The sequence below is a fragment of the Colias croceus genome, chromosome 19, assembly GCF_905220415.1.
Source record: "Colias croceus chromosome 19, ilColCroc2.1".
NCBI lineage: Eukaryota > Metazoa > Arthropoda > Insecta > Lepidoptera > Pieridae > Colias > Colias croceus.
Window position 1 is genome coordinate 9,187,668 of NC_059555.1, and position 12,186 is coordinate 9,199,853.

General features: G+C 31.3%; 1 non-coding gene across 1 annotated transcript; it reads right to left on the reverse strand.

Moving 5' to 3' along the window:
* Window positions 1-2,020: 2,020 nt before the first annotated feature.
* Window positions 2,021-2,093, reverse strand: Trnar-acg. The gene has a single exon. It is a non-coding gene; the product is annotated as a tRNA-Arg (tRNA).
* Between the last annotated feature and the right edge of the window lie 10,093 nt (window positions 2,094-12,186).

The following is a 12,186-nucleotide window of genomic DNA, read 5'->3' on the forward strand; positions in this document are numbered from 1 at the left end:
TTTTTTTAAGAATATCTTTTAGTCCAAGATTGCAATTTGTCTGACTGATTAAATATAACATTGTAATGGTTATCTTAATAACATATCCAAAAATCAGACCTTTAAAAATAAATTAAGTTCATTTATTATTATTAGAGCTTTAAAACGTCTGATAAAAGTTTTGGCTCAGGTGGCGAAGGTGTCACCGGTAGAGCTCCACAAATATTCAGATATTAAAAAGTACACTAGAGACTACTGTGAACCAAAACTTATATGCTTTAGAAAATAAGTTGTGTCTTACGGTTCTCGGATCTTACTCTATTTTTCAGTAATACTAGCCACTTTACTAGGCTTTACATGTGTCTATGTCATCTATCTGTAATGTAGCATTTTTACTGAATAAATTTACGAGTCCGTTAGGTTTATTTCTACAAAACATAAATTGTAATTGATAATAATTGCAAAATGATTCGATTTATTTTTAAGTTGACTAAGCATTTTTTGGCATAATATTGACAAAAATATATGATGGTAAGTTGTTCGTAAAATATAATACTCTTCTTGATAAAATTCCATCTGAATTCTAATAAGAATCTAATATTATCTATCTGATAATTTAACCTATTTTTATTAATATTACCTAAAAGCTATTTCTAAGCGCTCTATATTTTTTGTAAGCAATCTCGGCACAAGTCGTGTGAAGCCAGGGCAAACAGCTAGTATAAATCATTGAGTATTAAATAGACGAGAGAAATAGGGGCAATAGTTAATGCTATAAGTTTAATGTCCGCAAACCGCCGGCCATAAAGTAGAATTAATGGTTAATCCTTTACGCTCTATTTAACTTTGAGACAGGGTTGAGGCAGGGTTTAAGTACGCAGAAACACGACAAACCTCGCATGCTTATTTTATGTAATACTAGCGGTCCGCCCCGGCTTCGCCCGTGGTACGTGTTTACGTTAACTCTCCATAAGAACTATCCTCGAACATCAAGGAATATTATAAAAAATTAATGAACGAAATCCGTTCAGCCGTTCTCTAGTTATGCGCTTACCAACATACCTATTTTGCGATTAATTTTTATATTATAGACTAGCTGCTCCGCGCGGTTTCACCCCCGTGGCTCCACCCCTATAGGTCGTAACGTGATGATATATAGCCTAGATAAATGGGCTATCTAACACCGAAAAAATTTTTTCAAATCGGACCAACAGTTCCTGAATTGTTTCGCGTTCAAACAAACTCTTTAGCTACATATATTATTCCATTTAAATTACTTTGATTAATATGTGGTACTTATGGGGTTATATATTTATTTATTAGGTAGGTATATAAAAATAGGTACCACATTACCTAATACCTTTTGATATTTCTTTAAATAACTACCTACTAAGTTTGTTTTGATAAAATCTATTTTTAGGGTTAGGCTGAAACCAAGGTTCGTGCCTAGATAGAAAGATCGATTTTCTATTTATATTGTTGGATATTATTGTGTACTATTTATATAATATTATAATATAATATTATGTAATAATGATTTAGTGGCAAAAATGTTTTTTATTCCTTCTAATTCCAGAATCCAGTGTTTATAAATTACTAGATTTCCATCCGCGGCTTCACCCGTGTTTCAAAGAAAAACCGGCATATTTCCCGTCCCTGTAAGATTTCCGGGATAAAAAGTAGCCTCTGTCTTATTCTAGGTCTTCAGCTACAATCTACATACATACCAAATTTCTTTGTAATCGGTTTAGTAGTATTTGCGTGAAAGAGTAATAAACAAACATCCATCCTCACAAACTTTCGCATTTACAATGTCAGTAGGACTATTGAAATTGAGTTATCTGATTACATAAATTTTTGTTATCAGTGTTATCAGCGACATCTAGTGTAGATTTAAGAAAAGCTTATCTAACTGAAAACTTGCAGATTGTACAATTTTACAGTAAACAACCAAAAAAGAAATTATATAAGTTTTTGTGTATTGTAAAAAGTATTAAATAATTAAGATTTTCTTTAAAAAAAAATAAAAAGAGTTTTTCCACGACCCTGCCAGGATTCGAACCTGGAATCTTCTGATCCGTAGTCAGACGCGTTATCCGTTGCGCCACAGGGCCGATATGCTTCATGTCGAATTTAACAGTAGTATTCTAAAATACAAAACTTGACTTGATCCTTTTATTTTCTTCTCGGTATACACTCAATTTATTTTCTTTATTTTTTATTTACATAGTATTATGTAAATAAGTTTTTTTTACTTTTGACATTCATCCAACTTCGTTGCAATTACCTTGAAAACGGGGTTTTATACAAACACATTGAATATTATTAGGTATGTTTGTTTAAAAAAAAAAATGGTTTCAAACAAGTTCCTCGTCAATTTTGTTAGCTCTATGGTTTATACTTTATATTATAGAACGTCACCTATTTGCCACTGAATTTTCAAACCATTTGATAGCATTTTTAAAATTGAAACAGAACAAAGAGTCATACAGATGGACATTAATGAAACAAAAAAAAAATATTTTCTTTTATTAATATTCTTTTGTCAATATTAAAATATAATTAGTATAATAATTGCATTACATTTTATTCTTTAATTAATAAATAAACCTTTAATCAAATTCTATATTGTAGGTATTTAAATGAGCTGGTAGCAGGGTGGTTATGCACACAGGGGTTTTCACATAGGGGTGGGGGTGGGGGTCACGCAAGCTTTTCTAGCAAATTGCTTTAGCTACGTATGACGCATGGCTACTTGTCATTTTAATAGCACACAGGTTATAAATCGTCTAGACGGTGTAGGTAAAGCACATAAATTGATCGTGTGGACATAACATTATTTTTGTCAAAATGTGTGCAAAGCATGGAACTATATAGTTCCATGCTTAGTTCCATGTTGTAAGTTTGTATTTTATATTACTTCAAAATATATTGTTTATTAAAATATTGTGTGGCCAATACTTATATAGGTAAACCAGAATCTGATGGCAATTAGGGAAATCAAAATTTTGAGTGTGCAACCCTAGGGAAAATGGACTGAACGATCTTGATACGGCTTATTTTTTATTTTGTCCTCAACATCATTAGTCACATTACATAAGTGAACAATAATGTACTTAATAATGAGATATCCACTTAATATTATGTAGGTACATACTTACATGTGTATTATACATATAACTTTTATCTAAGCTTTTATCTATGATATACATATTATTATTTACACATACCTATATTTGTATATTATTCATTATCATTATGCCATGTAAAAATATGGATGTAATGATAATGCAGATCAAAACTAGATAATGCTAATAATTTTTTTATAAAATAAATAAAAACTATGTTTATTTTCGTAAGTATTAACAGATACACACAATATCAAATTGACTTGGACAGCTTGGACTTGACGAATAGCCGTATTGGAAACTCTTGTAATAAGTTTTCATAAAATTATATTGTAATCAACAAACAATATTATAGTTACCTACTTATAATATGTATTTTTAATTTTAAGTATCAAAACGGGTAAGTCCAATTTACCAATAAAATATTCAACATTGAAAATTGTGATGTGTTTGACCCTTCTTCATCGAATGTTTTTCCATACACGTTATAAACAACATCTCTTGTTGTGATTGCAGCGGCTTTTTCGACATTTTCGAAGATTTTTTAGACAAAATCCTAAAAATTATTCATCAATTCCAAAGAAGACAAATTATTTGACAACCAATTTGATAGTTGTCAAATAACATTGCCATATGAAAATCTTTTATTTCTTAATTATAAATATGCCATCAGATTCTGGTAGACCTATAATAACTAACCTTATAACTAACATTGAATTAATTGGCATTTAATGTTCCTGTCATAAAAAATACCAGTCTATCATGTATGAAAAATAGCGTACCTAATTTTTTTTATTTTGATAGTTACAGAAGTATTAAAAAAAACGCATCAAGTTTTTTTACAAGTATATTAAAACCAGTAGGTACCTAAGTATTTAATATTTACTATGACATATTTTCTTCATTTAGAGATGGAATGGATAATGATTGAATTGGTTTTAATATGTAATATTATTTCTTATAACACTATTGATTACAGATTTCGTAAAATTTATTGTTAGAGTCGGTTCGAATTTTTTAAGAACAACAAAAAGCTAAATTTGACATCACTATTTTCGCAGTCGGTTAAAACAAACATACGACATCTTAAACTTGCGTGAATAACATCCGTGACTGCAAGACGCCCTGCACTCGTAAATTCGTTTCCGCTGCGCCTTGCTATAGTTATTAGTGACGTACCAGAGTCGATAAGAATTGTAATGATGTTTTAATAACAATATGTCACTATCACAAACATGATCGTTTCCACTGCAGACAAAAAATTGTATTACATCCTTAAGACGATAATGTATCCTATAATTTCTATTGTCAATAAGATAAATATTTACACACATTAAATAATTTATTTTTCAAATCCGAAATCGATTTAATTATCTGTGTTATATGGCATTATTTTTTTCACAATTGAACGCCGTGTCCTGAAAATAGGAAATTATGCATCGTAAAATTCTGAGTCTAGATGCAGGATCTAATTATGTTTAGCCGTTTCCGACCTTGGCATTGGCGTGACGCAAAAGCTCAATAATGAGATTATTTAGTTTCGCACTAGCGCCTTCTGCCTGCTTCAATTTACATCAATTTGTATATTTAACGGAATATATAACGTTAAATAACTTTATTTTCGTTGCATTTAATGTTTGATGCATTGTAAATAGATGCTCAGGTTTTTGTATTTACGTACCTAGTTAATCTTGCATATTTTATTAATGGGTATTTGATTATGTTTGTAAGCAACGCATTGGTCATTAAATCTGTGTTTACCGTAACTGTTTGTTTTATAACCAAAATTATTTAATAAGCATGGTTGTGGTGACTTAGTTAATAATTATATATTTTTTTTTTGTTTTAACTTAACAAATAACATATCTTTAATTATTCTACATAGCCGTGAGCCGTCTATGAACTATATAAACATTTACAAATATATTACTGAAAATTGAAATGTCATTTTCGCAATAATTGAGCAAACGGAGATCCATACAAGATCAATCATAAGCTATCGATAATTGCGATTTGCAGCACATCACTATCGGAAACAGGCCATTGAGCACCAGAATTAGTGCTGGGGTCAGCTGTCATTGTCGGGATATCGACGATTTAACCAATAACTTTTCAATAAACAACCCATTGAGTCAAGCGTACTTGCTTTCAAGTGGTTTTATTGGTTAGGGCTAAAACAATTAGGGTTCTGTACAATTGGTAGAGAAGAATAATATGAACTAATATTTACGCTTCGATTTTTACTGAAGCAGAAATTTTCGCCTAAAAGCTGATACGTAGGTACTGGAAAAGAAAGGTTACAAGAAAGGTACAGATTGGTACCTATTAATTATTTTGAAAGCCTGGGTGATACTACGACTATATGTATTATGTATACTAAATTAACATAATAAAGAGGAAAGAAGTATGTTTGAAATGAATCGGTTCAAAAAGTACTGAACTGAAACCTTATCACCACATAGTATAAATAAAGTCGCTTAAACTGTCCCTATGTCCCTTTGTATGCTTAAATCTTTAAAACTACGCAACCGATTTAGATGCGGTTTTTTTAGATAGAGTGATTGAAGAGGAAGGTTTTAGTGTATATTATAATTTATTAGGTTTTAAACAAAGCGGGCGAAGCTGTGGGCGGAAAGCTAGCAATAATATAAGTAATACATCAGAATAAAGAATTAGAAACGGAACCAGATTGTACAATGTACATACTTTAAATTAAAAAAAATAAGTTTATTTGTTGTTGGCATATAAAATATAATTTACGACTATACACATAACTACATAAGGCTTAGGGGAAACACAATTGTACTAAATATAAGAGTATTGCATTGTATGCTATTCTACTCTTTTTATTTTCGGAAGGGTGAAAATGAATGAAATTTTTATTAGTATGGTTCGTTATTTTGTGAATTTTTTTACCAGTAAAAAATATATTTTATATTTTAGTGTCACAGTAATACAAAAAATACAATTAAAACAATACTCATTATAAACGCGAATACAATTATTTTAAAAGAAAATAATCAATAATCACACAAAGGCGGGAAAATTCACATCAGTGACAGTTCACACGCGTAAAAAATAATTGATGAAGTCTATCGTCTATGGCAACACAGAACAAACAGAATTTCCCATTTGTTAACACTTTCGTCTTTAATGGATTCGTATAAAAAGATAATTTGCTATTTATGGCAATTGAGTAATAAATTTATTGCTGCCATAAGTATTATCATAATTTGTAACATGTGAAATTGTAAAACCCAATAATTAGCAAAAATAGCTTGATCTATATGAAATGAATATTGATATGACATTAGCAACAACACAGAAGCACGAAAGTTCATTATTGACTAACTAGATTTCCGCCCGCAGCTTCGCCCGCGTTTTCAAAGAGAAACCCACATAGTTCCCCTTCCCGTTGGATTTACGGGATAAAACCTACCCTATGTGTTAATCCAAGTTACCCTCTATATGTGTGCTAAATTTCATTGTAATCGGTTCAGTAGTATTCGCGTGAAAGAGTAACAAACACAAACTTTCGCATTTAGCACAAAAGCTAAGCATTTTGGCGCCAAAACCGCCAATTAAAGCAATCTTATCTGCTAATCTATAGTTCCTGTCGCGAAATATTTGCTCTTATCGGTCGTTGATAACAATATTATGTGTAATTGATATTTTTACGATTTTTTATCATTTTGGTCTACGTGCTTATTGTCACATAGCATTATGGTTTGCTATGCGGTTTATACCAACGATATAGTTAAACTACAGCCTACAGAGTATAATTTTTTTTTTTATGATGGTTACAATGTTACTTACCATAGGTACCTACTCCTGCGAAACTGCTGGACCGATTGTCATGAGATTTTTCAAAGTTTGTACTTTGTATGCCTATTGGCAAGATCAGAGAATCGGTGAACTATAATTCTCACCCATAGAGTACGGTTGGTCAACATTTACCGGGACAGCTAATTTGAAGATGATTGTATTATATTATTACATTAATGACATTGGATCATATATTTTTACGTTAGTCTAAAAATAGAAAGACTATTTCGGGTACAGATATAAGCGATAATCCTAAAGATAACGTTTTACGATTATCATCCTGTAATCAAATATTGTGTTACTCATATTTAGCACTTACATTTAACAAAACACTTAAATCGCACCCTATTTTTGAAGTCGGTTCTATACTTTCACTACAAAGTTATTTATAGCAAATGTTAATCAATTCAGCTAGTACTAATTCATCACGAATTACCCAATGAGCCGTGGGTAGCAGGTTCGAATACAATTAGGCAACAAGAGTAATGTATGACACCTCTAAACGTAGAATTTCGTTGCGCCATGCGCGAGCGCAGCTTTTTGACAGTTAAATTGATGGAACGGTTTTGATGGGGTTTGATAGATATCGATACAAGTAAATGTTAAACATAATGTAGTTAAATATATTCTGAATGAAGCAAATGGTTCAACAGATGATAAAATTTTTTGCTCTCTCCCCAAATCATTTTTTTCAAGATTAAATATAATATAATAGATATGAGTATATTTTTTTCATTCAGTTAAATATAATAAAGCTTACGCAACTAAAAGAGTTTCTTACAGATTCTGTAGAGTTGTACAGAGTTCTGTAGAGTTGTACAGAGTTCTGTAGAGTTGTACAGAGAGTTGTAGGTACGTAGAGTTCTATAGAGTAGAGTTACTTCGCTGGGATTAAGAAAAATACTATAATGTACTTACCTTTGCTTCTGTCTGGTATATACTGTGGAAATTTTCGATGGGCCCACCTACTCGAAATACTCGAGATAGCAAAAATAGCTGGAAGGAAACATTCCTATTTCCTTTATTTTTAATGCGAAATAAAACTGCATTCAAAGATTTTCGAAAATTCACTTGCTTCGACCGGGAACTTGGAACTAATTAAAAATTAAAAAAAAAATGTTATTTCATTCTTCAAATCGACAAAAGCAAGTGAATTTTCGAAAATCTTTGAATGCCGTTATATTTCGCTTTAAAAATAAAGGAATCTTTCCTTCTAGCAAAATTTGCTATCTCGAGTGCTCTTTTTTCAATGAATTGTTATACCTAGTTAGTTACTCTCTAAGCACTGTACCAAAGGGACAAACCAGCTAATCCAAGGTGACATTCATGTAGCATTCCTTATTGTATAATAAACAAATGTTAAAATATGTTTCTGTCTGTTTGTAACGCAATTTTGCAACTCGAAACGCAGGTATTTCTATTGTAAGGATAGTTAGGGTTGTTGTCCATCGTGAAAGTATTATCTAACAATTGATTTCAAAAACATAAAGTTAAATAATAAAACGTAAATAATTCAAAATATGAAGATACAAAACATTTAAATAGATTCATTAAACGAAATCGTCAACGTGAAAATTGCAAAAGAAAACGGAAATTGTCTGAAAAGTTTATAAATGTATCAAATACAATTATGCGGTGCCTACAGTGAAACAATTATTATCAAATTTAAAGTAATATTAGAATTTGATGATTATAGTCCATGACTATATTTTATCTTATGGAATCTTTTCTTTGTAGCACGCAAGAACCAATAACACAAACTTTAAAAGAAGAAAGCAATATATGTTTAGCTTAGCTTCCACTGGAGACCGTCTCAACTAATTAATGCAGCCTCCCAACACGGCTGCTGAAACCGGACGAATTCTTGCGGATCTGTCGCAAGCAATACTATAATTTGCTGTTATTCCGTTGCTATTTATAACACGCTTTTATTAGCTTCACCTGTATATTTGTATTCGACTCCTTTAGATTTTGACCCACTTTAAACGGTGAGATTTAATTTAAACGCTACACTTTTTAAGGATCATTTTTGAAGTGAAACTTCTTTATCGGGGTTGGAAAAAAATTTAGTGTAACATTTTTTCGTTACGCGTGACATTTTCCGTTACGCGCCATCTTTTTCTTATCCCTACCACGCGTGATTCGACGTATTTCTGTAAAGTTGCATATATAGTATATTATTTTTTGAAAAATAAAGTCATAAAGAAGTTTCACTTCTTACGTGTGTACACTAGTACACGCTCACATTTTTTTTATAGATCACGGATCTGTACAATAATTTCAAAATTTTAAACCGCGTTTTTTTTTTAGTTTTTTAACATTTTTTTGCGATTTCGAATGTTAAAAAAATTGCCATATTGAGATAATTTAAGTTATTTACATAATATAAGAATTATAAATAGATACCTATTATTAACCGACTTCAAAAAAAGGTGGAGGTTATCAATTCGGCGGTATTTTTTTTTATGTATGTACCTACACCGATTACTCTTCTGAACCGATTTACGTGATTCTTTTTTTGTTTGATGCGGGATGGTGTCGAATTGGTCCCATAAAAATTTTATTCGGATAGTTTTTATTTTATGGGCATTTTTGCAAGTGCAAGTTTGAGGTCGGTTGTTTTTAACGCAGTTATCACTTGTTATTTCTTCCTTAAATATTTTACAACGTAGGCAGTCAAGTAATGCTACATATTGTAGGTACCTAATTAATAACAGACATTATTATTTTTAACCACACAATAATTAAAGAACATTTAAAATGTGACTAATGAAGAAATAAAATCGTTGTAGCGGAAATAAAGGGCAACACCATACTTGGCGGTGGTATTTAGACGCAAAAAATAATGTTACTTCTTTATTACTTGAGAAAGACCTTCAGAAATATATTTTTAATATTACTGGTCTAGAGGGCACATTTTATTATCCGACTGCATTGGGGAGGGTTATGATTTAAACACTTTATAGTTTACCAACGTCTAGCTAAATTAAAAATGGCGCGGGCGGCCTGTAAATATTTATAGTGAGCGAAAATGTCTCAAAATATCGGTTAAAAGTGAAAATCGTCAGAAACTAAAAATTAGTTTTCTATATCTATACTAATATTAAGCTGAAGAGTTTGTTTGTTAGAACGCGCTAATATTAGGAACTGTTCCGATTAAAAAAAAATCTTTAGGCCATAAGCCCACGCTTTAGACTATGCTAGTATTTTATAATGGTATGTCCTTATTATATAAATCTAAAACTTTGAAGCAACTATGCTTAGGTAGTAGTTACATTGTAAACTTTGTAATCCTTTTAATTTTCGAACAAATCTTAATTTTTACGAAAATAAACTTTAAACCCGTTATAGAAATCGAGTGACACATAGTTCAATGCACCGGAATGCATATGATAACTTACGGCCTTTAAGGTCGTCCGGAAATCGGAAGTCGACACATAGTCGGCTTTAATCAACTTTAATTGATGTAAATTATATTCTGTTTCACTCAAGTGTCGACATATTTTAAGAAGGTTAAGTAATTTTATATATATGGTAAATAAAGAATGTTTTGATTGATTTGCAAGGGATAAATAAAATGAAGTGTGGTCAGTTCTTATTTATTTTACAGAACATTATTTTGAAATTATTTTACTAAAAACTTGAGCGTATTTTTTCCTATTGCAGGGTTTATTCCTATGAGAGTTCAGGTCATCCATCACTAGTGCGAATTGGTAGCAGTATATTTAGCACAAATTGTTATTTTATGTGAAATGCTGGTTGTCCTTCATATATCGGGACAGAGGATAAGCATAATACAGATATTGCAGAAGTTGAAAACATTAATAATTTTATTTTATTGCCTCCTTGCTAACCTTGAGCAGGCGATATCTTTTTGAATGTCTTATAATTGTGGTCTTATTTCAACTAGACTGAGCATCTCAGCCAATATCGTAGCCATTTATTGCAAGTTTAAGAACAATATTATGTGAATTTCAGCAAACTTTTTACGATTGAAAAATCGTCGAGATTACTTTCAGCCTACTTCCTTGCTACACTTGTTACATAACATGGATTTCCTTCACACCTCAAGTCGATATTTCCCACAATACATCACCCGTATGTTAATGCTTTGTTAATGCAATGTCTTCATGATAAACAGTACATAAGATAATTGAAGTGCCGTGTTAAATAATGTGAGAAACACGGAAACGCGTGGGAACGGTTGACACCATTTTAGATACATGACGTATCGCGGAGTTCCTAGTTCGTGAGTTTTTACGAATTGTGAAGCGGGATGTGTTTCTGGGGAAATATAAACGTGAAAGTGTTGGAAGTTAATTACTTATTAGTTAATAATTATTAATTTTATGTATGGTTTTAAATGAGTAAATACACGAGTTCTTCCCAAATCTCAGTGGAAGCTTTTTAAAGTCCATGCTTAGGTCACATGTTTAAAATATAATCTTATTATTTACTATCTGCGCTTCGCGGTTTCACCCGTGTGGCTCCGCTCCTGTTAGTCTTAGCGTAGGTAATGATTTATATTTTATAGCCTATAGCCTATAAACAAACTCTTCAGCTGTATAATATTATTATATTAGTATAGATTATCTGAATCTAAGAAGTACTTTTAATGTTTTTGCTGCTTTATGCTTTTATTTAAAGCTGAAAAAATACTCCTAAATAACTTAAATATGTATATCAGTCGTTCACATAATTCTTATTCACCTATGTCACGTCACACTAAATACAAAATGGCGACCTCTCCACAATTTCGTATTTTTATTTAACTTTATACCTATTCAGAACATTTTTCTGAGTGTTTATTTAAAGATTTCTTAAAGTCAACACAATTACATTACACACAATTGAATTACTTGTTATTGAATGAATGTCAATGAGGGATGAGAGCACTCCACTCGTTACCTCTCACAATATTGCGAATGTATCTTGCACAAATATGATGGACACAGATTGTACATGTACAATAAGACTGTGAAATTAACAATTTTGTAACAAGTCCTTTTTAACACGCTTTTATTAGCTTCGCCTGTGTGTTTGCATGTTTGTCTGTAACCGACTTTTTTAAACTCAACTTTGACCCACTTTAGGTTGCTTTTACACCAATAATGTACGAAGATGTATAGCGAGGAATGTGTTTGTAAGAACCAAGATAAGAACCAATCATATCGCTTCATTTCGTTTAAAGTTCGAAGCGTTTAGCGTTTGAAGCGATACTATTGGTTATTTACAAACACATTCCTCGCTACTC